General features: G+C 39.9%; 1 long non-coding RNA gene across 1 annotated transcript in view; it reads left to right on the forward strand.

The window, feature by feature from the left end:
* The window catches only part of LOC140909995 (uncharacterized), a 196,227-nt gene that overhangs the window by 10,447 nt on the left and 159,607 nt on the right, over nucleotides 1-26,173 (forward strand). The window contains exons 2-3 of the long non-coding RNA XR_012158400.1: nucleotides 17,269-17,310; nucleotides 21,047-21,071. This is a non-coding gene — a long non-coding RNA (uncharacterized LOC140909995). The remainder of the gene's footprint in view (nucleotides 1-17,268; nucleotides 17,311-21,046; nucleotides 21,072-26,173) is intronic.

Genomic DNA, 26,173 nt, shown 5'->3' on the forward strand with positions numbered 1-26,173 from the left:
TTCTAAAAGATATACTCTAGGAATTATTTTGCAGATGTTCTATGGCCTGTGTTATACAGGAGGGCAGACTAGATGATGAAATGGTCTCTTTTGGCCTTGGAATTTCTAAATCTGTGATTTTTGGGAGGGATTTTAAGGAGTAAGGTGAGAGTGTTCTTTAGAGCCTGAGCTTCATGGGGTTTCCTCCCCATGTTCCACTGAAGAGTCATCTGGTTTTAGTGGCAGAAAGGGAAGATGTTTTGAGGAGGGGATAAGAAAAGTACTGGGGGGAGGGGTTGTCTATTTTTGTATTTAGTGTTTCCTGTATTATTTAATTGTATCAGATTTGGTGAGAGATTCCTTCTTTGTCATGGACCAGGCCAGTGATGCTCATTTGGGTTCCAGAGATGTTGGGGGCATTTCAATTAACTACCTGTCCATTGAACTTGTGTCCCTGTTGGCTGGTTCTTATGCTGTATGATTGAATATGACCATTCATATCATTGGTATGACCACTCTTATACAATTGCAACAAAGCTTGTACAAAGTGTATTATGTAAGGTTTCAATGGAAAAGTTGTGATCTATCAAATATGATTATCCCAGTTAAATACAAAGATGATACATAGATCTAAAGTTATGAATATTGGCTATGCACTTGTATCTTACACATGTGTTGTATTCCTGAGTGACACCCACCAGATAGGTTTCAGAGTAACAGCCGTGTTAGTCTGTATTCGCAAAAAGAAAAGGAGTACTTGTGGCACCTTAGAGACTAACCAATTTATTTGAGCATGAGCTTTCGTGAGCTACAGCTCACTTCATCGGATGCATACCGTGGAAACTGCAGCAGACTTTATATACACACAGAGAATATGAAACAATACCTCCTCCCATCCCACTGTCCTGCTGGTAATAGCTTATCTAAAGTGATCATCAGGTTGGGCCATTTCCAGCACAAATCCAGGTTTTCTCACCCTCCACCCCCCCACACAAATTCACTCTCCTGCTGGTGATAGCCTATCCAAAGTGACAACTCTTTACACAATGTGCATGATAATCAAGTTGGGCCATTTCCTGCACAAATCCAGGTTCTCTCACCCCCCTCCCAAAAACCACACACACAAACTCACTATCCTGCTGGTAATAGCTCATCCAAAGTGACCACTCTCCCTACAATGTGCATGATAATAAAGGTGGACCATTTCCAGCACAAATCCAGGTTTTCTCACCCCCCCCACACCCCCATACACACACAAACTCAATCTCTTGCTGGTAATAGCTCATCCAAACTGACCACTCTCCAAGTTAAAATCCAAGTTAAACCAGAACATCTGGGGGTGGGGGTAGGAAAAAACAAGGGGAAATAGGTTACCTTGCATAATGACTTAGCCACTCCCAGTCTCTATTTAAGCCTAAATTAATAGTATCCAATTTGCAAATGAATTCCAATTCAGCAGTTTCTCGCTGGAATCTGGATTTGAAGTTTTTTTGTTTTAAGATAGCGACCTTCATGTCTGTGATTGCGTGACCAGAGAGATTGAAGTGTTCTCCGACTGGTTTATGAATGTTATAATTCTTGACATCTGATTTGTGTCCATTTATTCTTTTACGTAGAGACTGTCCAGTTTGACCAATGTAAATGGCAGAGGGGCATTGCTGGCACATGATGGCATATATCACATTGGTGGATGTGCAGGTGAACGAGCCTCTGATAGTGTGGCTGATGTTATTAGGCCCTGTGATGGTGTCCCCTGAATAGATGTGTGGGCACAATTGGCAACGGGCTTTGTTGCAAGGATAAGTTCCTGGGTTAGTGGTTCTGTTGTGTGGTATGTGGTTGTTGGTGAGTATTTGCTTCAGGTTGCGGGGCTGTCTGTAGGCAGGGACTGGCCTGTCTCCCAAGATTTGTGAGAGTGTTGGGTCATCCTTTAGGATAGGTTGTAGATCCTTAATAATGTGTTGGAGGGGTTTTAGTTGGGGGCTGAAGGTGATGGCTAGTGGCGTTCTGTTATTTTCTTTGTTAGGCCTGTCCTGTAGTAGGTAACTTCTGGGAACTCTTCTGGCTCTATCAATCTGTTTCTTTACTTCCGCAGGTGGGTATTGTAGTTGTAAGAAAGCTTGACAGAGATCTTGTAGGTGTTTGTCTCTGTCTGAGGGGTTGGAGCAAATGCGGTTGTATCGCAGAGCTTGGCTGTAGATGATGGATTGTGTGGTGTGGTCAGGGTGAAAGCTGGAGGCATGCAGGTAGGAATAGCGGTCAGTAGGTTTCCGGTATAGTGTGGTGTTTATGTGACCATTGTTTATTAGCACTGTAGTGTCCAGGAAGTGGATCTCTTGTGTGGACTGGACCAGGCTGAGGTTGGTGGTGGGATGGAAATTGTTGAAATCATGGTGGAATTCCTCAAGGGCTTCTTTTCCATGGGTCCAGATGATGAAGATGTCTTCAATATAGCGCAAGTGGAGTAGGGGCTTTAGGGGACGAGAGCTGAGGAAGCGTTGTTCTAAATCAGCCATAAAAATGTTGGCATACTGTGGGGCCATGCGGGTACCCATAGCAGTGCCGCTGATCTGAAGGTATACATTGTCCCCAAATGTGAAATAGTTATGGGTAAGGACAAATATAGGATTTACATTTACACCAGATAGGATTTACATCAAGCTATGTGTTGATGGCCAATTAAGGACACTTCACTCTATCAATGGGCCATAGAAGAAACTCATCCTGCCCAGTTAGGTCTTCCTTCAGATGCCCCAGTACCAGGGGGCCAATGACTACCCACTGTGACTCAGCAAGCCATGTAAGGACATGTGATATGCTCATGTGACACTGGATTCCATCTTGCGCCAGTAACTTTCCACAGACAGAGGCTGTGAGCTTTGTTTGGGACAGTAAATTTCAGTGCACGTGGCAGAGGATATAAAAAGGCAACTGAGATAATCTCCATTTAGTCTTCATTTCCTGCTTCATTTCTCTGGACTGGATTTCTAACAAGGAAGTTCTAAACAAAGACTGATGACTGCCAATCTGTTTGGGTGATTGCAGTGAGATAATTGCAAACTCGCAGTTTATTCCATCACTGCTACAAATCTGATAAATGACTTTGTAATAATTTGTATGTATATGATCTATTAACCATATATAACTCCTTCTTTTCTTCTATTATTAAATATTTAGTTTTTAGTTACTCAAGGATTGGCATCAGTGTGTTATTGGGTAAGATCTGAGTTACATATTGACCTGTCTAAGTGGCTGATCCCTTGGGATTAGAAAGACCCTAATTCTGATGAAACTGGTTTTGAGTACCACTCATCATAAATTCCAGTGACTGGGTGGTAAGCAAAGGACTGGAATGCCTAGGGAGACTGCATTTTGATGACTTGTTAACCAGTGTGATGATACAGAAGTTCACTTTTGTTACTGACTTGGTATAATCTAATGATAGAATAACCACCAGTTTGGGGTGAGTCTGCCCTATTTCTCAACAGTCTATTCTGAATTTGGTATTGTCAGCTGTGACCCACTGAAGCACAGTGACACTGGTAAAGGTCAGCAAGGAGGTAATGTGCATATAGTTGGTGGAGATAGTCAGTGTCTTTCTGTGTCAGGCATATAATGCCAACTATTCTCTAAAAGACCCCTACTCAAGTAACAGTTTTTTGACTTTGGCACCCTCAAAAAGATCAATATGCTTCTGAGATAAGTATAATGAGATAAAATATACAGTGTACTTTGGGGAAGTTTACAGAGAAGAGTGTGGAAATATTTGCCATTTTCAGATTTCCTTAACGTGGTTAGTTTGGGTTTAGACCTCGGTATGGAACAGAAATTGGAACAGTGGTGCTGGATGATCTACTTCTGGCTCTGGAAGATGAAAACTTTTATGCTGCTTTTGTTCCATCTGTCAGGAGCATTTGATCTGGTTGACCATAACGTGTCAGTGGTGAGGTTGTGGTAACTAACAGGAGTAGATAAACCACTTTGTAGTGTATTTGCTCCTTTTCATGTCACAGAAATTAGAGCATGATTTTAAGTGTGTGTTCATCCACCTGCAGGGTGTCCTTTGAAGTAAGGCACTGCAAGGTTCTACTCTGTTCCCCCTCTTTTTTGCTTGGAGGGTTAATAAGGAGGCATAGGTGATAGTGTTTGAAGTATGAAGACAATTTGAATTCACAGGTGTCATGGTGATAGGGGACATATAGGAACCTAGACAGCTACTGAGTTGTGTATCTCTCCTTTGGCTGATCCCCTTGGTGCAGTTGATACAAAAAGCCAGTGTCTGCTAAAGACTGTGGCTTGGATGAGAGCTAGCTGGCTGAGGTTCAATCTGGGTACAACTGAGATGTTAGTGGGATGGAGAGTGCAAATGGGATTATATGGAATTAACAGATATGTACAACCATTAGTTGTAAATTTGTTCACATCCCGGGTGCCCCAGGTGACACTGAGCCCCCAGGAGAGGAGCTTCTGTGTACAGGTGGAAAACCAAGCCTTACAGGACTCAATAGATGAGCTTTGGGTGGAAAACTCTGCCCTTTGGGAACAGATCACAGAACTTCAAATGGACATGCCTTCCCAGGTCCTGTGTCCCATATCACCTTATGATCCCAAATCCATGGTACTTCTACTAGAGCACTATGAAGGGACCCGTAGCAAGCTTCAAGGTTTCATGAACCAGTGCAGGCTTTATTTCCTGCTATGGCCCAATGGCTATAGGCCAGCAAAACATGACCTGCATATCTTGGGGGTGGCAGGACACTGTGACATTTTAACTCTGAGTTCTGCCAGGACATCTGCCTCCAGACTTCCAAACTCAAATCCCTGGAAACTCAGGTTGGACTCCTTGCCTGGGGTCCAGAAACAGGGAGAGGTGCTCAAGCAATAAGTGGGCTTTTCTGATGCTAGGTTTGACATCGCTGTCCCTGAAAAGTATCAAGAATTTTCAGAGGTATTCAGAGAACAAAATGTATTCACATGTCCCCTCCCCCCGATCCCCCTTCCCCCCCTTCGCCACCAGGAATATGACTGCCCAATCGATTTAAAACCTGGAGCTGAGATTCTGTTTGGGTGAATATACTCCATGTCATAGCCCAAATTATCCTGCCTTAAGGTGCATCCTGTATTCCATGTCTCCCTCCTTAAACCTTTCTCTGACAATCCCTTTTCCAAGTGAAAACAACTTCCCCCTCTGCCAGTCCAAGTCCAAGAAGAGAGTACCTTGTCCATGAAAACCTAGACTCCCAGACATGAAGTGGGAAGATATTGGGCAGAGGAGTGGTCCTGGGAACCAGTCCATTACATGCACATTCCCCAAAAGATCAGGGCCTTTCACAGAGCCCATCCAGATAAGCCTGGTTCCTGGGTATCCCAGGAGTGCTGGGTGATATCAGGACCACAGTACTGAACCCAGGCTTGGTGAGTCCCTAGACAGTATTCCTAGCTTTCACACCACTGTAATGCACTGAGCCATCACTACTGACCACTGGCCTTCCTGCTAAAGACCTACAGCCCCACAGCATTAAATGTCTGGCGATCTTATGCATTTTATCAATACTGCCAATGTATTGCAACTCTCAGTTTATAGATTGCTCTGATGACAGTTCGTAAATGTTTATTATGACAGTTATTCAGAATGGGCATATAACATTCATAACCGTTTGTGCCACTTTTAACATTACAGATAATAAAACTTCCTACTGTAGCATTATGTCCAGATTCAACACTTTATTTTACACAGTATTTACATGCCAGTGTAAGAAGCAGAAAGGCAGACCAGCTATTATCAAAACATACAGCACAGTAAACAAACTCAGTGACAAAACAGTGAAAGATGAATGTTCCTAAATTACATGCCCAGCTATTCTTGAGTTTCCCTGTCCCTCTGTTCTCCTTGGCCTTTCTGGTGCATTTTGCATGTGTGGGCCTTGATTGGATTGGAGTGGATGAATGCACAGGGTACATTTGTCAGTTCCATGTGCTACTGTTCATTGCCTGGGACACGGTCCAGCCAACCTCTGAAATGTGCAAAGGATGTATAGTCTGCAGGGCATGATAGCATGGAGGGGACTCGAGGTAGGAGCAGGAGCTGGAGGCTGCAGTCTGGTAGCCATGAGTGCAAGTAATAGCTTGAACATCAACTTGTGCTGCGCTGTCTTCGTCCCTCAACCTGTGGATATGCTCCATTAATCTGTCCTCCAATCTCTCGTCATGCTGTGCAACCTCTGTCTCTTTCCACACTGCAGAAATACTTATTCTTTTGGTACTCAGTTTGGTCTTTCTAAAACACCATCTGCTGATTTGTTTTATCTAAAAGCTCTCCCATTAGCTCTTCTCAGACTCTCATTATCCTTGCCTGCTGGAGGTGGGTCGTCCTACCCCTCCTTGCTTCTGATTACATGCATTTCCCCTGCAGATGTGCAAGTGCCTTGAAAGGAGAAAGAAAGAGCACATTATGATCTGACCTTTGTAAAAAAAAAAATCTGCTTTATCAGAGGGCTTCTTTAATTCAAAATCAGAAAAAAACACTGGCCACTTCAGACATCCTTTGGAGCAGTGCTGAAAGCTATCACCCATCGTTGTAAGATAAACATACAAAATGCAATTGAAATGATTTCTGCCTTATCAGTGGTCTCGTCACTACTTGTGGTTTTTCAATACTGTCAGGCAGTGCAAGTTCTGGAGAACATTAATATTCTAGAGATCCCGAGTAAGAAGCATGAACTTCTGTTCCAGACCAGCAGAGGACTGCCATCTGTGTGTGGGTTCAACCCTGACCAGTGAGAGATTGTGTCACCACTTGTCCTGTAACCCTGACTGTCTTAAAATGCTTTGATGCTGTACCTCTCTCTGGATGCTCTCAGCCTGCTGACAAGCATGCCCTGAGTGTCTCTGTGTTGAGCAGCTCTGGTTCAGCAACTCCAGAAGTCTGCTTGTTACATAACAACCACACTCTGGTCTCTAGTCATGGTTATTACTAGCCAAGTGACTCCGAATTCCCACAAACTGTCTGCCCTGAAATGTCTAGCTCTCTCCTGGACCATTTGGGGGAGTAATAAGGTCATGGCTCCTTTAAAGATACTAAAGCACAGCTTATTACTGTAACTGGAGTTAACAATCACTTCAATTCAAACACAGCACTGGCTTGGGTTCCCTAGAACAACAGTGGGATCAATGGCTCCATTTATAGCAGTATAATTCAGTGGGAATAATGTCCAGCTTGTCCTTGAAGGTGTTCCAGAGATTGGAACTTTACCCTAGCATCATTCATCCTGTCAGTGCATTCCATGTTTGTGTCTATGAATCTGCCCCTGTGGTCAACCAGGGACTGCATAACAATGGAGTAGTACCCTTTGTGGTTCACATACTCATGTGATCCTTGCAGCAGGCAACAATCCCATCAATGCAGTTTGCAAAGCCCATTCCCTCAAAGCCAGCAATTGTTTCAGGAACATTTCTAGTGCCCGTCACCTTTGGGTACCTCACAGTCCTAATTGCCTCACAATCCTCCACCACAACAACCTCAACAGTAGCAATCTGGGGTAGCCAGGTTCCAGATGTCTATAGCGACCCATTTCTGGACTAGCATAGCCTCCCTCACGTAGGTGGCCTGAGGCAGGAGGGTAGGAGCAAGCTGATCACAAACCTCCAGGAATGTCTGCTGCTTCATGGGAAAGATCTAGATCCTCTGTTGGTCGTCCCAGGTCCACATGATGATGTGGTCCCAGCAGTCTGTGCTTGGGGCCCTGCTCCAGAAGTGCTAGCGTACATAGGGAGGGGGAGGAGCCTGAGGCTAAGCCATCAGACAAGAGCAACATCAACTTGGTCACAGCTGGCACATCAGTATCCCTCTCTTAGATAGGACCTTTTGCAGCTCAAAAATTGCTTCAGAAATATCCACGAGCATCTTGCAGATGCTCTGCTTATGTCCCAAAATAGGACTGAGAGCATGAGGTGAAGAAATTATTCCACTGTGTTGGGATCCATGTTGATGGTGCCAAGTGTTGGGAGTGTGCAGTCACAAAATGACTCAGCTGGATGTGTTGTTGGACTAAAACCACCCAAAGCCTTTCTGATCAACTCCTGCAGCATGGACGGACAAGTTCGCCCACAACCCACCATGAGCCAAACCCTACAGTGGTTTCAGCTGGAGAGGGTGCTAGGAATCCTGGGATACAATGGTGCATGCCCACAGAGGTTGATGTGCTGTCTCAGATCTGCACAGTGCAGTATTGCTGTGCCCACACAGTTATGAGGACTGGGTTCTCATGCAGTGTGGATGCTCAAGAGCAGGCCTGCAAACACCTAGTCTACAAACACTAGTCACACAGAGCAGGGCTTAGTGTGTTGTGTAGACATACTCTTAGAGCTTTCCCCCTTCCTCCTACCCTCTTCCGCACAGTTTAACACAGCTCAACCATAGCTGGGGATCTCGCTTTCTGTACTTTACTTTTTCCTCACTGCATTAAACCTTTCTGGAATCATTATTTCTAATTAAAAGGCAGATCTTTCAAAATACAGTGATATAGAAGACAGTTGGTTAACATATTCACTCATGTACCCTCTTTTCTTAAAGAAATAATGCATTTCTGAAGTTTATCTAAAAGTAAACCTAACTGCATCATGCTTTCTGCCAGCTGGCACTGCACTTTATCTTCACAATGATGGTACTTTGGATGATGTAGTTAATGTAACACATTATCAAAGTACTGTCTCCCTGGTGACAGATTGCTGTAATGTACCATCAAAGCCCCATCACTTTGATGATGTAGTATACCACCAATGTGTTTTTGCTAACTAACAATGAACATTCATTAGAGTAGATATAACTGCTGTTTATGAACCACTCACAAATGCAGATGATGAACAGTTATTGCTTATCTAGTTTTTATTTGGAAAGCTCACCAAAATACATTGGATCATCTACAGCTTTTTAAATTTACTATTCTATTTACTATTCAATGTACTATTCAAGTTTGATCACATGATAATTCAAATACCTTCTCCTCCCACACTTTTTAAAATGGAATAGGCCTCTGTAAATTTTTCTTAGTCCTAGAGCCAGCCTAAACATACTGTATCTAAAGCATCACTCAGACTTTTCAACACTGTGGTCTCTGTTTTGTATGCTAATGAGAAAGTTGTCTCTCTCTCCTGTACTTTCCTTAAAAGTTAATATATTTCATCTTTTATATTTTCTCCTGAGTTCTTATAGGAGTTATAGCTGGATAATTGCTGCTTTTTAGGGATAATGTGGTAGAAGATGTAATCAAATGAATGGATTATGTTTCATTTATTGTCTACACTGAGGCACAGTATGAATATGGATAGTTTCACTTTCCTTGATGAGCAGTTTGACCAATGTTGTTTTGTAGTCAATAGTTAAAATAAGAAGAATTAGGGTATTTGTAAAACACAATGGACCATGTGTTCTTCTCTTGGACACTGATATTTCTGTGGGGAAGCAAAGGAAAACAGTTTTGAAAAATTTTAACGAGTGGCTAGACCATGCAGCATGATGATTAAATAAAGCGTTGTGGGGGCGGGAAACTATAGAACAAACCTGCCAATTTATGACAAGGGATCATGATATGCTCTGTGAAAAAGCTACCTGCATATTGGGTGCGCACTGTTACCTGAGCATTACAACTGCAAAACCTACTGAAATAATCCAGAAGAGGAAGAAGCTGTCCTACAGCATAACAAATCTGCCTATGGGTTTCTGAGTGAGGTTTAAGGGATTGGTTTTGACCTAAAAAGCTCTAAATGGCTTATAATTTACCAGATAAGAGAGTGCTTCTCGCCTCATGCTACACAATGAAGTCATTCAAGATGAAGGTGGGATGTTCTCTTTGAGGGTCCCATGGCTTTAGAATTCTTTCTCCATATGGTTTCAAATACTCAATTTCTGATGGCCTCCAGGTCACACTACAAAGCTTGTTTTTTTCACCAAGGAATTTGAAAATGGAGAGAGAGAGGCAGGAGACTAGTGTAAGGATGGGGAATTGTTGGAGGAGGAAGAGTTCTTAAATTGCCTGGCTTATTTGGTGGTAGGTTAAAATTAAGTGTACTGCCATGCTTAGACTATTATTTGTGATGTTTTAAAAAGTTATATCAAGGGTGCTTAAACAATATGGGTAGGCACTGTTTATTAGCATGTATATAATTCTAAATAATCAGGAAATAAAATAAAAGGATACCTATCCATCTTCACATTGAAGCATCAAAAAAATTTTTTTTCCCCTCATACAGGTCACACAAGTCAATATTTTCCTTTTCTAGAAAGGTTCTTCCATATATTCTCTTAATTTAGAAAAGTTTCTTATTTTGTTTTAGATTTTTAGAGTGTAGCTTGAGCAGTTATGGTATATGTGAGTTACTCCAAGCATATGCTTTTAGAGCCAAATCCTTATTCCAGCTATGGGCTGGGACAAGGTGAAGCCTGAGGATTTCTACAGAGCTGGTGGGGCAAAAAGAATGATCCATCTAGCCCTGGAATGGCAGCAAAGAATGTCCGCTCCTTTCCTGGATTGTTTGTCTAACAACATTAAAGTGATTGTGACTGGTTCTGAAAACCTCATCCATCATCCCTCAGTGATCTATATAAAATGTTCAACAAATACATTGTGAAACAACTGCCACACTCAGAACTCTGTTTACCTTGAAACACTTGGCTCTGTAGTACTATTATTGGACATTAGACTTTCCGACTTAAGAACCATAGTTAAGTTATATAAGGACCTGGCTTGAGTAATTCTTTGGCTCTTAACTATACACTGTCCCAGATAGTGAGATTATGACCTGTAACTAATTTCTCTATATCTGCTCTCTCCCTCCAAGGACTTGTTAAATCTTTTTTATTAGAGCTATTAAATTCTCTGACACCTGAACGATTTAATCTACCCTGAGATGGTGTCAGCCTTTTGTGGTAATAGCAACAGAAGGTTCCAACTGCTGGTGACTGGTGCTCTCTGTTTTTCAGTCTTTGAAAACTGTGTTCCAGTCTTACATTTCACTTGTAATTTTCCTGGTGAATACTGAGGACAAGCACTAAATTAGAAACAAGACACAAGAAAAACTGTAATTTCACTATCTCTTCGTGGTCCCTCAGTGATCTCTTCCACTCTGAGTATTAATATAATCCTTTAATTGCTTCTATTCACTTCCAGAAGAATCCTCTACTTATTTTCAGTATAACTTTCCCAATAAGATTTTAGAGCATTTGTGATTGGCTTCATCATCTTCTTTGTCTCTTTAATGTTTTGTACTATCATTTCTGTCATAGTTTCTTTTTTGTACTATAAGCATATTCTGTGTCTCAATAGGATTGCAGCAGTTCCTATATCTAAGTAGTCATACATATTTTATTGCTTTTTTAAATAGTACAAATGGATCCTGAATCAGAGCATGTATTTTCCTCTAACTCCTTTAGTTCTCTTCCAGATCCATACCTGTTACTTCATTATCTTAATCAAACCCTTTCATCAATATCTTGTCCATATTTTCTCTCCCAAACTCTGATGGATCTCAACTTTCCCTTGCAAAAATTGACACGGATATAGTCTATATGCTTGCATATTTCCTCCAACTTACAATTGCTAGAAAATTAAAGATAGTCAGACAATATAAATGCATCAACTTCAAGTAGTACCACAACAGAGAACATCTCATGGAACAGTAATCTGCAAGCCAGTGAAATACTTGGGTTATTTAACCAGAATTACATTTGAGAAAATAGTCAATCCTTACAGCTTCTGAGAGGATTATACAATTTAACCTAGACCTCTGGAATAGGAAAACAAATGGTCACTTTGTTTGATCACTATTGTTCTAAGATAGATGCTATGAGGTAGTAGAAGATGAAACACAAATTACTGCAAATAGCTTCATAATAGAGCTGATGGAGTTGAGAAGCGTGTTGAATTTTGAGGGTAAACCTCAAAATTTTATATGGTCATTTTGGCAAGCATTCAAAAGTTAAGATATACCTTCAAACCTCAACAGGCTATTAATTTCATATCAGGATTTATGGTGAAACCTCCAGAATGCAGAAAGGATATACTGCAAGAAATGCCTCTGGCAGATAAAGTAGAGTTCCTCTTTTTAGTGAAGCCAGGAAGGTCAAGGGAAAAAGCTTGTTGAAACTACACAAAAAGTTTGTGTACAATGTTACTTTTTAAGGGCAGATTTTCATTTCACATGAACTTTGTTCACATTCCTCATTTTTGATGCACTATGTTAAATGGAAGGGCCCAATTTTTAAATCAAGATTGGATGTTTTTCTAAAAGATCTGCTCTAGGAATTATTTTGGGGAAGTTCTATGGCCTGTGTTATACAGGAGGTCGGACTAGATTATCATAATGGACCCTGCTGGCCTTGGAATCTATGAATTTGAATAGCTGCTTCACCTATATGTTGAGTACCTTCAGAATCAGGGCCTAGGAGAGCAAAGTAGTGTCTCTGAATTCACAATGAATTTATCCCTAGTGGGACAAATTGCAAAGATTTTTGCAGCATCCCAAACAGAAAAAAAAAACCCAAGGGGAGGGGGCACAAAGCCATCTTTAAGGTTTTCCTTTCACTTGGGAAAAGTTTGTAAATCGCACTACATAGGAGGATCATTGCTTACACTTAATTAAATTGGCATAATGAGTAATAATTTTTCCCCTCATAATCATCACAATGATGCAACTTCCATTGGCTCTACTCACCACATACCAACTCAATTGTCCAGTTACAGCAAAGTATTAATCCAACAGAACACATAGTTATAGAAAGGCTACCTTAAACAGATAGAACTTCTGAATGATTAAAATTCATCATATCTTTTTTTTTCCTTTTATCATCATGCTCTTTCTCCAAAGATATAGCAATTGCACTGGAAAAATGTAAGAATTGTAATACTTGTTATAGCTGGTAAGTTATCAATCAAATTAAAAATTAATGCACCTCAGCCATGTTTGCATCAATTTTGTGTTTGATTTCCAAGAACAACTGAATGATTCAGCTTGACAAGGAGCTTGTGGAAAGCAAATTTTAAGGTTGTGTATTTTAGCAAACTTTAAACAGATTCAAGGCCAGAAGAGAACATTGTGATCATCTAGTTTGACCTCCTGTGTAATACAGACCACATAACTTCCCCTAATAATTCCTTTTGAACTAGAGCATATATTTAAAAAAAAATCCAATCTTGATTTAAAAATTGCCAGTGATGGAAAATCCAGCAGGAGCCTCAGTAAGTTGTACCAATGATTAATTACCATCACCGTTACTAATGTATGTCTTATACATATGATTATTCTTCCTAGATGTGGGATGGGAGTTGGGACACAGCTTGACAGAGCAGGGAGGCAGAGATCCCAAATGCCTTGCTAGCACTCTGGCACAGAAGAAATTGACTCAAATAAGTATGTGAGTTCATCCTTCACAAGTAGGACGTGTAAGAACAGCACACATGATTACTATGAAGAGCAACCTTCTTATTGCAACAGGTGCCTCCCCTAAAGTTGGCAGCAGGCACCCCCGTTTCCCAAAAGAACACCCCAACAGATTTCCATTTCTTTTCCCTCAACCTCTCTCTCTAACCAAATCCACCTGGAGCCCAGCTGTTGGGGTTGGGGAAGCCCATTACATAATTAATTGCAAATTGAAATATAATTGGGGATATTGATTGTCCAAAGCTGAACTCTTGACTGGCTCTTTTGGATGATGTCCCAACTCTGCACCAACTTGCAGTGGTGCACAGTTGGGACCTCAAACAAATAGTAGCCAAATAAGGTATTGGTTTGCACCCTACACAATCATTTATTTCACTGCAGAACTGCATCCTTACACACACCATGTTTAATGGGCAAAGGGATGCAAATTATTAAACCTACGGTGGAATCTAGCTAGGTGCTGATAGCTACGCCAGTTTGCATTTGTACATTTGTTTTTAGGTGGTTCCTGTAGTCTTGGGTCCGGGATGCTCAGAGGGTGGGGAGAGAGAAGAAAAGGAAGAATCTGAGCTCTATGAAAAAGTGAATAAATCTCATCTTTGCTTTTATTAAGCTTTCCAAATCTTCCTCAGAGGGGTTTGGGTACAAAACAAACTGGCATTGAGCATAAAAGAACCATAGAGAAACACAAATCTAACTTATCCAAGTGCCTCATGATTCCTGCTACTGTGACCTGCTGTTGCTGCTCCCAGGGAAACTCTAGACGCCTAGAGCCTGCTGTTGTTTGCAACTGCAGCTAGCGGAGAAGAGAAATTTAAAGGGGCAGTGTCTATTTTTTCATACTGCTCCTTTTTTCCCCACCAATAGGTACATTCCTCTGCAGTTCTGAGTATCTGAACAGTACCACAAACTTAGTTTGACAGGGCCAGTCAGCCATTTCTGTGACCAGCATTTCTTACAGGCTGATTGTTTTCCACCATTCTTGCTTTATTCACCAGATGTCTCCAGCTTGCTTTCATGTTCAAAAGATCTATTTGGCTTTAAGATAAACTCGATAAGTTTATGGAGGAGATGGTATGATGGGATAACATGGTTTTGGTAATTAAATATTCATGGTAAATAGGCCCAATGGCCTGTGATGGGATATTAGATGGGGTGGGATCTGAGTTACCAGGAAAGAATTTTCTGTAGTATCTGGCTGATGAATCTTGCCCATATGCTCAGGGTTACCTGATCGCCATATCAGAGGTTAGTAGGTCAGTGGGTGGCAGGTTGGGACTACCTAGTTCTTAAAAGCCCTGTAGACCAGTTTTCAAGATCTGTGGTCTCTGACAAGGAGAGTATGGCCCACAGCATCTTCCTTATGTAGAGGTTATGAAGCTTGTGTGATAACACAGCTGTTCACTGAATATCTTTGATCCTCTTGTTTAATCATATCTTACAAAGACTGGTAAAGTGCCCATTTCCTTTTTATCTAATCAACTAGAGAGAAACATTTGTACCATTTATACATAAAATTAATTTATTGTGACAATGAATTATTGTACGTTAGTCTGGCATCCTACTGCTAGCAGTACTATCAAAGTAGGAGATACTAAAGACATTGATCAACACATTCACATGAGGTCAGACAGATTTTTTCCAAACAATGGAGCTTAACAGAAATTTAGAACTTTATGTTCAAAGACACCTGGATCTGTTTGGTGGTACAAACATATTTCAGATAGTAACAGGGGGGGCTGCCCCAGAGGCCTAAAGACAGCCAGTCATGTTCTCTAATCAGTTGCAGCTGAGATGTTCCCTATAAAGAGCTGCAGGAAAAGCGGGGAGGACCGTCTCCTGCAGCAGTCCCTGGAATAGTGAGATTCCTAGTGAGAAGTTGTGGCAGTTGTGGCTGGATAGAAAGCCCCAGATGGAAGTTTTGTTTTCTTTTTGTGAGTTTGTGATCATTTGGACAATAAATGGAACCTAGAGGGAAGGGCTATAATTCATTTAGGTGTGGCTGATAATTCCTCAGGCTGGTGAGGAAGGTTGCCAGCTTACACAGGTAGTCTGACTGCCTAAACTGCCTTCAAACAAGTGCTTTCCACTGTCTTGAATTATGTTATTTTAAGTAACCATACGCTAAGCTCTCTTTGGGGTGCACAATCCCAACCATGCAACCATATATACATTTGAGAATTCCACTCTTAATGGCTTGACTTCAGGAGATGGATGCTACTCACAGCAATGTAACAACTAAAATTTGTTTTCTCTGTACAAGCTTATTGTGCCAGGTCCTGAGCCAGCACAAAGCAATTAGAAAGCTGCTATATGAGGCAGCCAGGAATTACTGTGACATAGGGGAAGCCATGGGTAATGTAAAAGCCAGTGTAGCTGACTGTACATTACCTATTCTTCCCCTTCCATGTAGAGGTTTTCTGTGAAATAGATTGTTAGGAGTGGCCCATAGGAAGATCCACTATTTCTCATTACTCCATATACATGTGAGCCAGGTTTGGGGGGAAAAAATAGTTTATAACAGCACTGACTCATAATAGTGGTGTGAGAATACTTAAAATGGGAGTTTTCACACACTATCAACTTGAAATTGAGCTCCTCTGAACAAAAATGGGAATGTGACAGGTTTGAAAATTGACCATTTGAAAACTAAACTTTTTATGTGAAAAATAAAAAATTAATTGAATTTGCAGAAAAATTAAGTTGGGGGAGACATGAAGTTGTATTTAGTGGTAAAAATGTATTGTGAAATTTCATGGAAACACTTTTCTCACTTTCAGCTTATTCTATCAAAACACTATGTTAAGGTACAAAGTCAAAATTGTCCAACTCCTAAAGTTTGCAGGGAAAGGGTTCTCTTCTGCAAAGAGAGAAGAGTAGCTATCTTATAAGGTGCAGGAAATAGAGTAAAAGGAAGTAGACTATTGGTTTTGCAAACATACAGACAGAGCATGGTTTTTCTTAGCTGTACACTTGACATGGTTAGCACGAGAACTTTGCACAAAAATGTGTTAGGATGCAGTTTTCAAATCAAAAATAATTTTCACCAGAGTCCTCCTCAGCAAGACCACATTTCAGTTTTTTACCCACAACCATTTTGGCATTAAGCTGGTCAAAAGAAGCTGCTCAGTTGTTTTTATACAGAGAAAATGTTTTTTTTTAAAAATTCATGTTCCTCATATTAAAGAATGATGGAACCTGTTTTGATTAAACTTTAGAGTTTTTTTTTAAAAAAAAAACAAACAAACCTTCAGAAATAATTACCTTTGGGCAGAGACTAACCATGGAAAATTTCAGCCTGAAAGGTGTATACATTTCAGAGAATTCTTTACAACTGAAAATACGTTTTACAGTATTGTTTAAATCAAACACTTTCTCATTGTGTATTATAAGGCATGATGGCTACATAAACTTCCTGTTTATGTTTACTATGAAAGTTTAGCATTTTATTTTTAGCTCTGAGCTACTTTGAATTGTTTGTAGTATCTGGATTTTTGTCTAATATATGTCTGATATATGGATTAGATTTAAAAGGTTGCAAGCATATTAGTTTGCGGAAGCAAATAACTAGAGATATGAAATTCATTATAAGGTAAGTCACTGGTATTAATCAGATCTTCATATTTTAGTCTAGAGTTTCATATGAAGACACCACAAGACAAGATTGCTATCAAAAACAGCTTTTATCAAAAGCAACTGTACAATCATCTTTAAAATGTTAATGCTGTTTCCTTTATGTTATCTATACTTTTCATTAATGCATTATTGTACTGCTTATTATTCACCTTTGCATTGTTCATATACTTGATAATTTCTTATCTTATTTCTCATAGATTTTCTCCTTATGTTTTCCAGATACCTGGGACTTTTAATATCTGGGATTATTGAAATGCACTGGTGAGCAGTTTTCCCATATTACATATTCAAGAATGTGTGAAACAGTTTTTAGTGATAATCTGTGCACTGTATCTAATTAGATTTTCCCCCCTTATGTTGTTATACCAATCCCTTTATCATCTTTTTGCACTATTTCTGTATAGTTTTAATTCTAATATTTTTGTTTCTTTTCAACTTTACTTGTCTAAACTATACTAATTTATATTGGTTTTTCAAAGGTTTTCTATAAACTTTGTGCACTCAGTACTTTTGTATAGGATTTCCTCACTCCAACATAAAATGAGTGCATCACCCTTTGTAGAAAGAGAGCTCCACTTTGCTTCTAATTTATTTTGAAACGAAGTGAAAATTTCTCTCTCATAGACTTTAAGGCCAGAAGGAACCATCATGATCATCTGGTCTGACCTCTTAGGCCATAAAACCTCCCTCACCCACTCCTGTAGAGATCCATAATCTCTGGCTGAGTTACTGTAGTTTTCAAATCTTGATTTAAAGACTTCAAGTTACTGAGAATCTACCTTTTACTCTCATTCAAATCAACAGATGCCCCATGCTGCTGAGGAAGGCAAAGCCACCCCCGAACCTCTGCCAATCTGACCTGGGTGGAAATTCCTTCCTGGTCCTGAATATGGTGATCAGTTAGACACTTAGCATGTGAGTGAGACTACCAGCCAGACATCTGTGAAAAAAAATTCTCTGTAGTAACTCTGAGCCCTCCCCATCTAGTGTCCCATCTCTGGCTGCTGGAGATATTTGCTAATAGCAGCAGTGGATGGGTTATATGCCATTGTAGATAAGCTCGCCATACCATCCCCTCCATACATTTATCAAGATCAGTCTTGAAACAAGTTAAGTTTTTTGCTTCCACTGTTCTGCTTGAAAGACTGTTCCAGAACTTTATTCCTCTGCTGGTTAAAAACCTTCATCTAATTTCAAGCCAAAATTTGTTGGACGATTTACATCCATTTGTTCTTGTGCCAGCATTGGCCCTTAATTTAAAGAACTCTTCTCCCTCCCTTGTGTTTACCCTATCTTTGGTTTCTAAACTGTTACTGTGTGAATATCAACCTATCTGTCTGAGTTGGGACCACATATGTCCTCCTTTGTGTGCTGTTGGGTCAGCCATGAGCAGGTGTGTAGTGTGGTGGCCAGAGAGGTGCTTTCTATTTGTGCTTTCTGATTTAGTCATTCATGAAGCACACCTATTTTAGAGTGACCTTGTTGTGATGTCCCTCTGAAATCACCCTGAACGTTTTTTAAAAAATCCTGGAAGAGACCCAGCTCCTAATCAAAACCTAGCCCTTTTTTGAGTAGTATACAGCACTCAGGGGACTCGAGCAAGATGAAGGGCTTGTCTACATCACAAGTTGCTGTGCTGCAAGCCAGTGAGTGAATCTACGGCACATCAGCTTGCTGCAAAGTAATGATACTGCTACAGCACAGTGCAAGTCCCAGAGTATGGTTTATTGTACTATTACTTGAAGGCACAGTAAGCCAAGTTGCACATCAGGACTTTCACTGTACCATAGCAGTGTCCACGTGAGATGTTACAACAGAGCAAGCTGGTGTGCAGTAGATTCACACCCTGGCTTTCCATGGACTAACTTGGCATATGGACAACGCCCCCCCCCCACAGTATTGAAAATGCCTTTAATGCCCAGACAGGCCACCCTACAAACCAACCCTTTTACTCACTCAGACTGTGAATTTAAACACATATACATACCATATTTGGCCTGAGTTCCTCTGTGTTGCTATGTTTACTGAATAAGGGATTCCTTTAAAAATGCTTTCTGTAACAATTTCATTTAATCTGCCTAAAGAAAATCTCAACACAAGACCAAACATAAAGAGTAAAGTATTAATTAAGGTTAGCAAAAGGTAGCCTTTCAATGCTGCAGTGTTTCCACTAGGTTGGTCTGCATTAATGCAGAGTCGATATGCTCTGCTGATTCAGTGCTATGTCAGAGCACTCCTATATGTTCTCCCTGGGATCTAATCTGAAGTGAAATTTACAACTATTTTGTGTCTACTAATTTTAGACAGCATGTACATTCCAAAGACCTATAGTAAAGTATAGTCTGTTGATGTTTAAATATAACCATCCAGAGTACATGTAGGTGAGGAGAGTTTGGGGGAGAGAAAAAGAAGGGAAAATGAAATAGGGAGGAATGAAGGAAGGAATTAAAAAAAACAAAACAAAAAAAACCACACACACACACTTACCCACTATGCAAGAGCAGAAAGTGCAGGCAGGGAGAGGAAGCTACTGGCATTCCAGGGATATAAAAATTAGTGGCTAAAATGTCAATGAGAGACTGTAAGTGAAAACAACAACAAATGAACATTCAAAATAATGCAAAAGCATCCATAGACATTGACCATTAATTCAAAATAGTAATTAGTGACCAGTCACCACAACTGAATTATTTGAGCATAAGCTTTCGTGAGCTACAGCACACTTCATAAAGTGAGCTGTAGCTCACGAAAGCTTATGCTCAAATAAATGTGTTTGTCTCTAAGGTGCCACAAGTACTCCTTTTCTTTTTGTGGATACAGACTAACATGGCTCCTACTCTGAAACACAACTGAATTGTTCCTGTTTAAAAGGGGCAATAAACTAACATTGATAAATCAGTTTTGGAAGTGCTAAAAAATTCCTCAACCCTTCCCACCCCCCCCCAAAAAAAATCTAAAGATTTTGTGAAATTCAAAGCCTTGTTAAGGTTTTCTGAATCCCTAATTTCAGCATGAAATAGAATTTAATACATTAAATTGAGAGCTGCTTATTTGCCATGGTAATGTGCACTTACAAACAGCTGGCTTGGGTAACGATTAACTATAGAAAGATGCAGTCACTCATTTTCTGATTTTAAAATTGACTTTTACTTCCTTATGTTGGAAGGAAAAATATTTTGACGTGAATGTCTTACAAGGGAAGCACGGTAATAAAATAAAAGGAGTACTAGTGCCACAAGTCCTCCTTTTCTTTTTGCGAATACAGACCAACACGGCTGCTACTCTGAAACAAGTAATAAAAGATGTCCTATAAATGCAGACACTAGATGTCAGTACCTGGGAATTGATTAACAGATTCATAGATTCTAAGGCCAGGAGGGACCATTTTGATCACCTGGTCTGACCTCCTGTATAACACAGGTCATAGAACTTCCTCCAAATAAATTCCTATAACAGATCTTGTAGAAAAACCATTTAATTTTGATTTAAAAATTGTCAGTGATAGAGAATCCACCATTAACATTGGTAAATTGTTCCAATGGTTAATTATTCTGTTAAAAAAGTATGACTTATTCAGCCTGAATTTGTGTAGCTTCAACTTCCAGTAATTGGACTGAGTTATACCTTTTTCTGCTAAACTGAAGAGCTTATTATTAAGTATCTGTTCCCCATGTAGATGCTTATAGACTATAGTTAAGTCACCCCTTAAACCTTCTCTTTGTTAAATTAAATATATTGAGCCCCTTGAGCCTATTGTTACAATGCATGCTTATGGCTCTTCTCTGAATGCTCTCCAATTGACCAACATACTTCTTGAAATGTGCACACCAGGAATGGGACATAATATCCCAGAAGCAGTTACATCAATGCCAAATACAGGGGTAAAATAACCTTTCCACTTCTACTTGACTCTGTTTATACATCTGAGTATTGTATTTGTATTTTTGGGAATTTATGTCCAGCAGATTATCTACTACAATCCGCTAATCTTTTTCAGAGTCACTGCTTCCAAGTCCCATCCTGTAAGTATGGCGTATGTTCTTTGTTCCTAGATGTACAGGTTTACAGCTAGCTGTATTAAAATTAAAAACTTGCACCCAGTTTACCAAGAAATCCAGATTACTCTGAATCAGTGATCTGTCCTCTTCATTATTTACTACTCTTCCAGTGTTTGTGTCATCTGCAAACATTATCAGTGATGATTTTAGGTAATTTATCACCACAATCCCTCGGCCACCACATCCCTTGGCCCGCGCCAGTTCCCGCGGCCCCCATTGGCCTGGAGCGGTGAACTGCAGCCAGTGGGAGCCATGATCAGCCGAACCTGTGGACGCGGCAGGTAAACAAACCAGCTCGGACTGCTGGGGGCTTACCCTGGTGGACCGCATGCCAAAAGTTGCCGATCCCTGGTGTAGTGCCAAGAACTTATCCTTGCCGGACCCCACTAGAAACACATCTGCTCCATGATTATTCTCCATTTACAATTACATTTTGAGACCTATGAGTTAGCCAGCTTTTAATCCATTTAATGTGCACCATGTTAACATTATATCTTTTAGTTTTTTAATCAAAATGTCATGTAGCACCACGTCAAATATCTTATAGTAGTCCAAGTATATGACAACACTATTGCCTTTACCAATCAAACTTGTAATCTTATCTAAAGAAGTTAAGTTAGTTTGACAGGATCTATTTGCCATAAAACAGTATTGATTTGCATTAATTAGTTTACTCTTCTTTAATTCTTGATTAATAAAGTCCCTTATAGGTTGCTCCATTATCTTATCTGGGATAAATGCCAGACTGACAGGCCTGTCACTACCTTGATCATCCCATCCCACAAGCTAAAATGAGTCAACAGTGTAACGCTGTTGCAGGAAAATCAAACATCATTCTGGGATGTATTAGCAGGAGTGTTGTAAGCAACACATGAGAAGTAATTCTTCCGCTCTATTCCACGCTGATTAGATGTCAGCTGGAGTATTGTGTCCAGTTCTGGGCGCCACATTTCAGGAAAGATGTGAACAAATTGGAGAAAGTCCAGAGAAGAGCAACAAAAATGATTAAAGGTCTAGAAAACATGACTTATAAGGGAAGATTGAAAAACGTGGTTTGTTTAGTCTGGAAAAGAGAAGACTGAGAGGAGACATAACAGTTTTCAAGTACATAAAAGGTTATTACAAGTAGGAGGGGGAAAAAAATTTTGTTCTTAACCTCTGAGGATAGGATAAGAAGCAATGGGCTTAAATTGCAGCAAGAGAGGTTTAGGCTGGACATTAGGAAAAACTTCCTAACTGTCAGGGTGGTTAAGCACTGGAATAAGTTGCCTAGGGAGGTTGCGGAATCTCCATCATTGGAGATTGAAAAGAGTGGGTTAGATAAAAACCTGTCAGGAATGGTCTAGAGAATACTTAGTCCTGCCATGAGTGCAGGGGACTGGACTAAGTGACTTCTCAATGTCCCTTCTAGTCCTATGATTCTAGACTACATTGTTTTTTTCCCCCAAATACAGAACAAAATATTTATTGAACACTTCTGCCTTTTCTTCATTATTATTGATTATGCCACCTTTAATGGACCAATACCATTGTTAGGAATCTTTTTGTTCCTAATATGCTTAAACTCTCTCGTTGTTTGTAGTGAGGTGCAGCTGGGCCCCTCTTAGCTGAATTCTCAGCTTCTGATTTATATTAATTACTTTCAACTCCTCTTTTCTCCATTTTTACATATTAATTTTGAAATTTGTTTATAGTTGCTGTCACTTCCCATCTAAACCAGGTCAATTTTTTAACCAATACAGCCTTCTCCCTCAGTCATGGGATTATGGATTTTTGGCATCTAGTAAAGTGTTTTTAAACAATTTCCAATTGTTGTTCACATTTTCTGATTCAGTATTTCCTTCTAGCTGATTTGGCTCATAATTGTTTTTAGCTTTGAGAAATTAGCACTTTAAAAGCACCATGTATAAATATCACTGGCCTGGTCTTTATTTTGTCTGCACATTATAAATTGGATCAAGCCATGATCACTTCAAGCTAAATTTCCACGAATTTTTAGTTCTGTGATCAGTTCCTGTTTATCTGTCAAGATGAGTTCTAATATAGAATTCTACCACATTGGATGCAACACTTTTGAGTTAGGAAACAGTCATGTACAATATTTAGAAATTCCAAGGATGTTTTATTACTGGCAGAATGAGGTTTCCAGCATGTTAGAGAGACAAGCTCTCTTACCCACAGAAGTTGGTCCAAGGTCTCTCACCCACCTTGTCTCTCTAATGTCCGAGGACCAACGCAGCTAAAACACTGCATATTTCCAGCATATGTCACCCCATGATCACGCAGCTTTTCTTCCTACACATTACAAACTGGTATATATAGAGCTGGTTGTTCTGTTCCCTAGGGTGATTTGGTGATCTGTAGCAGACACCTATTAATACTGCATTTTGGGATTTATCTGTTAAGACATACACTCATAAGCATTCAAGATTCTTTTCTTCTGAGTTAATCAGTGACTTAGAAACACAGAATGCCATTTTTGACTAGAGTACCACTCCCACTTGCCTTCTGTTCACTTGACCTTCCTAAATAGATTATAGCCATTGATTTTAACTTTCCTGTCATTGGAATCATCCCACCAGGTTTCAGTAATACCAACTAGATTGAATTCATGGTCATAAATGAGCATGTTTGTTACCCAGGTTCCTAGCATTGTTGTATGGGCAATTAAAGAGTTTATTTTCTTCAAGGCCTTAGGTTTCTTGGTTAGTTTTGTACTAAACATCTTGATTGTGGTCAGTGCTCATATCTTCACTTTTTTTACCCTCCCTTTTTGTTGAACACACTTCTGACTACTCTAGACAGCCTGTCCCTGAGGCTATTGGTTTCCCTTCTACTGAGGTGAGGCCACCCAAACTATATAGCCCCCCTTCCCACAGAAGATGGACCAAAGTTACACAAAACCTCCACCCAACATCACTTACCTAGCCAGTGGTTCACTTCCAGAATCTTTTGCCTTCTGTCTTCCTTTGTTAGTGGGATTATTTCAGAGACGATCCATTGGACTTTCTTCTTCAGCACACTTTCAAGGAGACAGGAAGAGACAGTAAGTCAAATATTAATGAAGGATATAGCTGTAGAATAGATGCTCATTATAGCTTGGCTATAATAGTGAAATTGTATTATTGTTTGAAGTTTTGAATTTGCATTTGAATATTAATTGCCATATTGTGACCACCCCCCACTTAGTCACAACAACCTGCCAGTGGATTGTGAATAACTGCTCACCAGTTTGACTATAGAGTTCACAATCTGTCTTGGAGTGAAGTACACTTCTTGTTTTGAGCAATGTAGGGCGCTGTACTTGAGGACAAAAGGCTGAACTTAGATGTGTACCTGTGTCTCTTTTTTCATCCACCACTGTTGTGGCTCCTGCTGCTGATTGTCACACTGCTGTTGTCAGTAGTAGTGGGCACAACAGGGCCTGACTGCTCTTCCCCTCTCTCTCCAGTCCTCCCATAGACCCTGGCTGCTGCTTATTTGCAAGCAATACTAGGTATTGTGACCTATGGTGGGAACAGAGTTGGGCTCACAAGATGAGGACCAACCAACATGATGATCTTAGCAGTGTCACTGAGGGGAGATTAATGGATGTCAGGAAGGCCATAAAGGAGGAGTTTGCTGTAATCAGGATGGGCAAGGAGGAAGGCCTGGACAAAATTTTTCAGTGTGAATAAGGGGAAAAAATAACTGGGGGAGGAGGTATACATTGAGGTCAATACCTTCATTAAATGAAGCTAGGATTTCACCTATAGCCTAGAGATGATCTGTAGGAAGGATGGTAAGATTTGGATATGGCCTAGAAGTGTGCAATTGAAGAGAGAACAAGTTAAAGACGACACTCTAAAGACCTAAGACACTAGGAGTATGGTTGTGCTGTCTTTGATTTTCACCTTCCTTCTGTTCATAATTGCATACTTTATTTTTCAATCTTTTCTGTCCCTCCTTCCACCCTATAAAGTAACGTGTGTTGGTGGGGGGAGAACCAAAACAAAAAGCAAAGCAACTATGTGAGACTGTATCAGCAAAAAGAAAAGGAGTAATTGTGGCACCTTAGAGACTAACAAATTTATTTGAGCATAGGCTTTCATGAGCATCTGATGAAGTGAGCTGTAGCTCACGAAAGCTTATGCTCAAATAAATTTGTTAGTCTCTAAAGTGCCACAATTACTCCTTTTCTTTTTATGTGAGACTGAGTGCTCAGCTATCAGTGAGCACTGAAAATCTTCATGTGCAATATAAGAATATCAATCTTGTAAAAAGAAGGATAGCAAGCAGTGAAACTTATTTTCTTACAGCTTTCTTTCTTCAAATTTCCCATCAAGTATTTCAGACAGTTTTCTAAGTTCCCTTTTTCGCTGTACATATTTAGACTGTTTTGGCAAGTTTTAAATAATGGATTCACTTTCCAACAGATTAATGGTGTTAGAATGATTAAAAAAAAGCAACACCCATTGGGCAGCAAGAAAGGAAGAAAAACAGGAAGATGGCACCTTTGCTTTACTAAAATATAGTTGTGTGATAGAGACAGAGCTGATGGTAGTTATATAATCCTTAATCCTGTACTCCTAGCTAATCATTTCTCAGATTTTAAGAAACCTTTGCTTGATATAAAAGAAAAATAGATACTGTGGTGTGAACTATGAATCATATTTATTAGTTGTACTTTTTCTTAATCTTTCAGCTTTGGGACACAAAGTGTATAGTGGCTACAGAAACTTTTACATGTAATAAGAAAATTATTCAGTATAAAAATCCATTAAAAAGAAATGACCTTCTTCAGAACCCGAAGCCATACTTCATTCTCACCTCCTACAAGCCCACTGAGCAATATACTTAACTTGAAGCTCCTCAGGTCAATTTCTTTCTTTAATATTAGCCTGCAGCTATGAACATGTGTTATTACAGAAATGAAGTAATGGAAAACCATCTTGATGTGAAAGCATATTAGAAATCACAAGGGAATTTGCCTGGAGCTGTTGCATAACACTGCAGTGCACAACCAGAATACCAGCAATAATTCAGCTCCTTAAGGCTCACAGATTTACCTGATTTTGGTTCAATCA

The sequence above is a fragment of the Lepidochelys kempii genome, chromosome 4 (genome assembly GCF_965140285.1).
Source record: "Lepidochelys kempii isolate rLepKem1 chromosome 4, rLepKem1.hap1, whole genome shotgun sequence".
NCBI classification, from domain to species: domain Eukaryota; kingdom Metazoa; phylum Chordata; order Testudines; family Cheloniidae; genus Lepidochelys; species Lepidochelys kempii.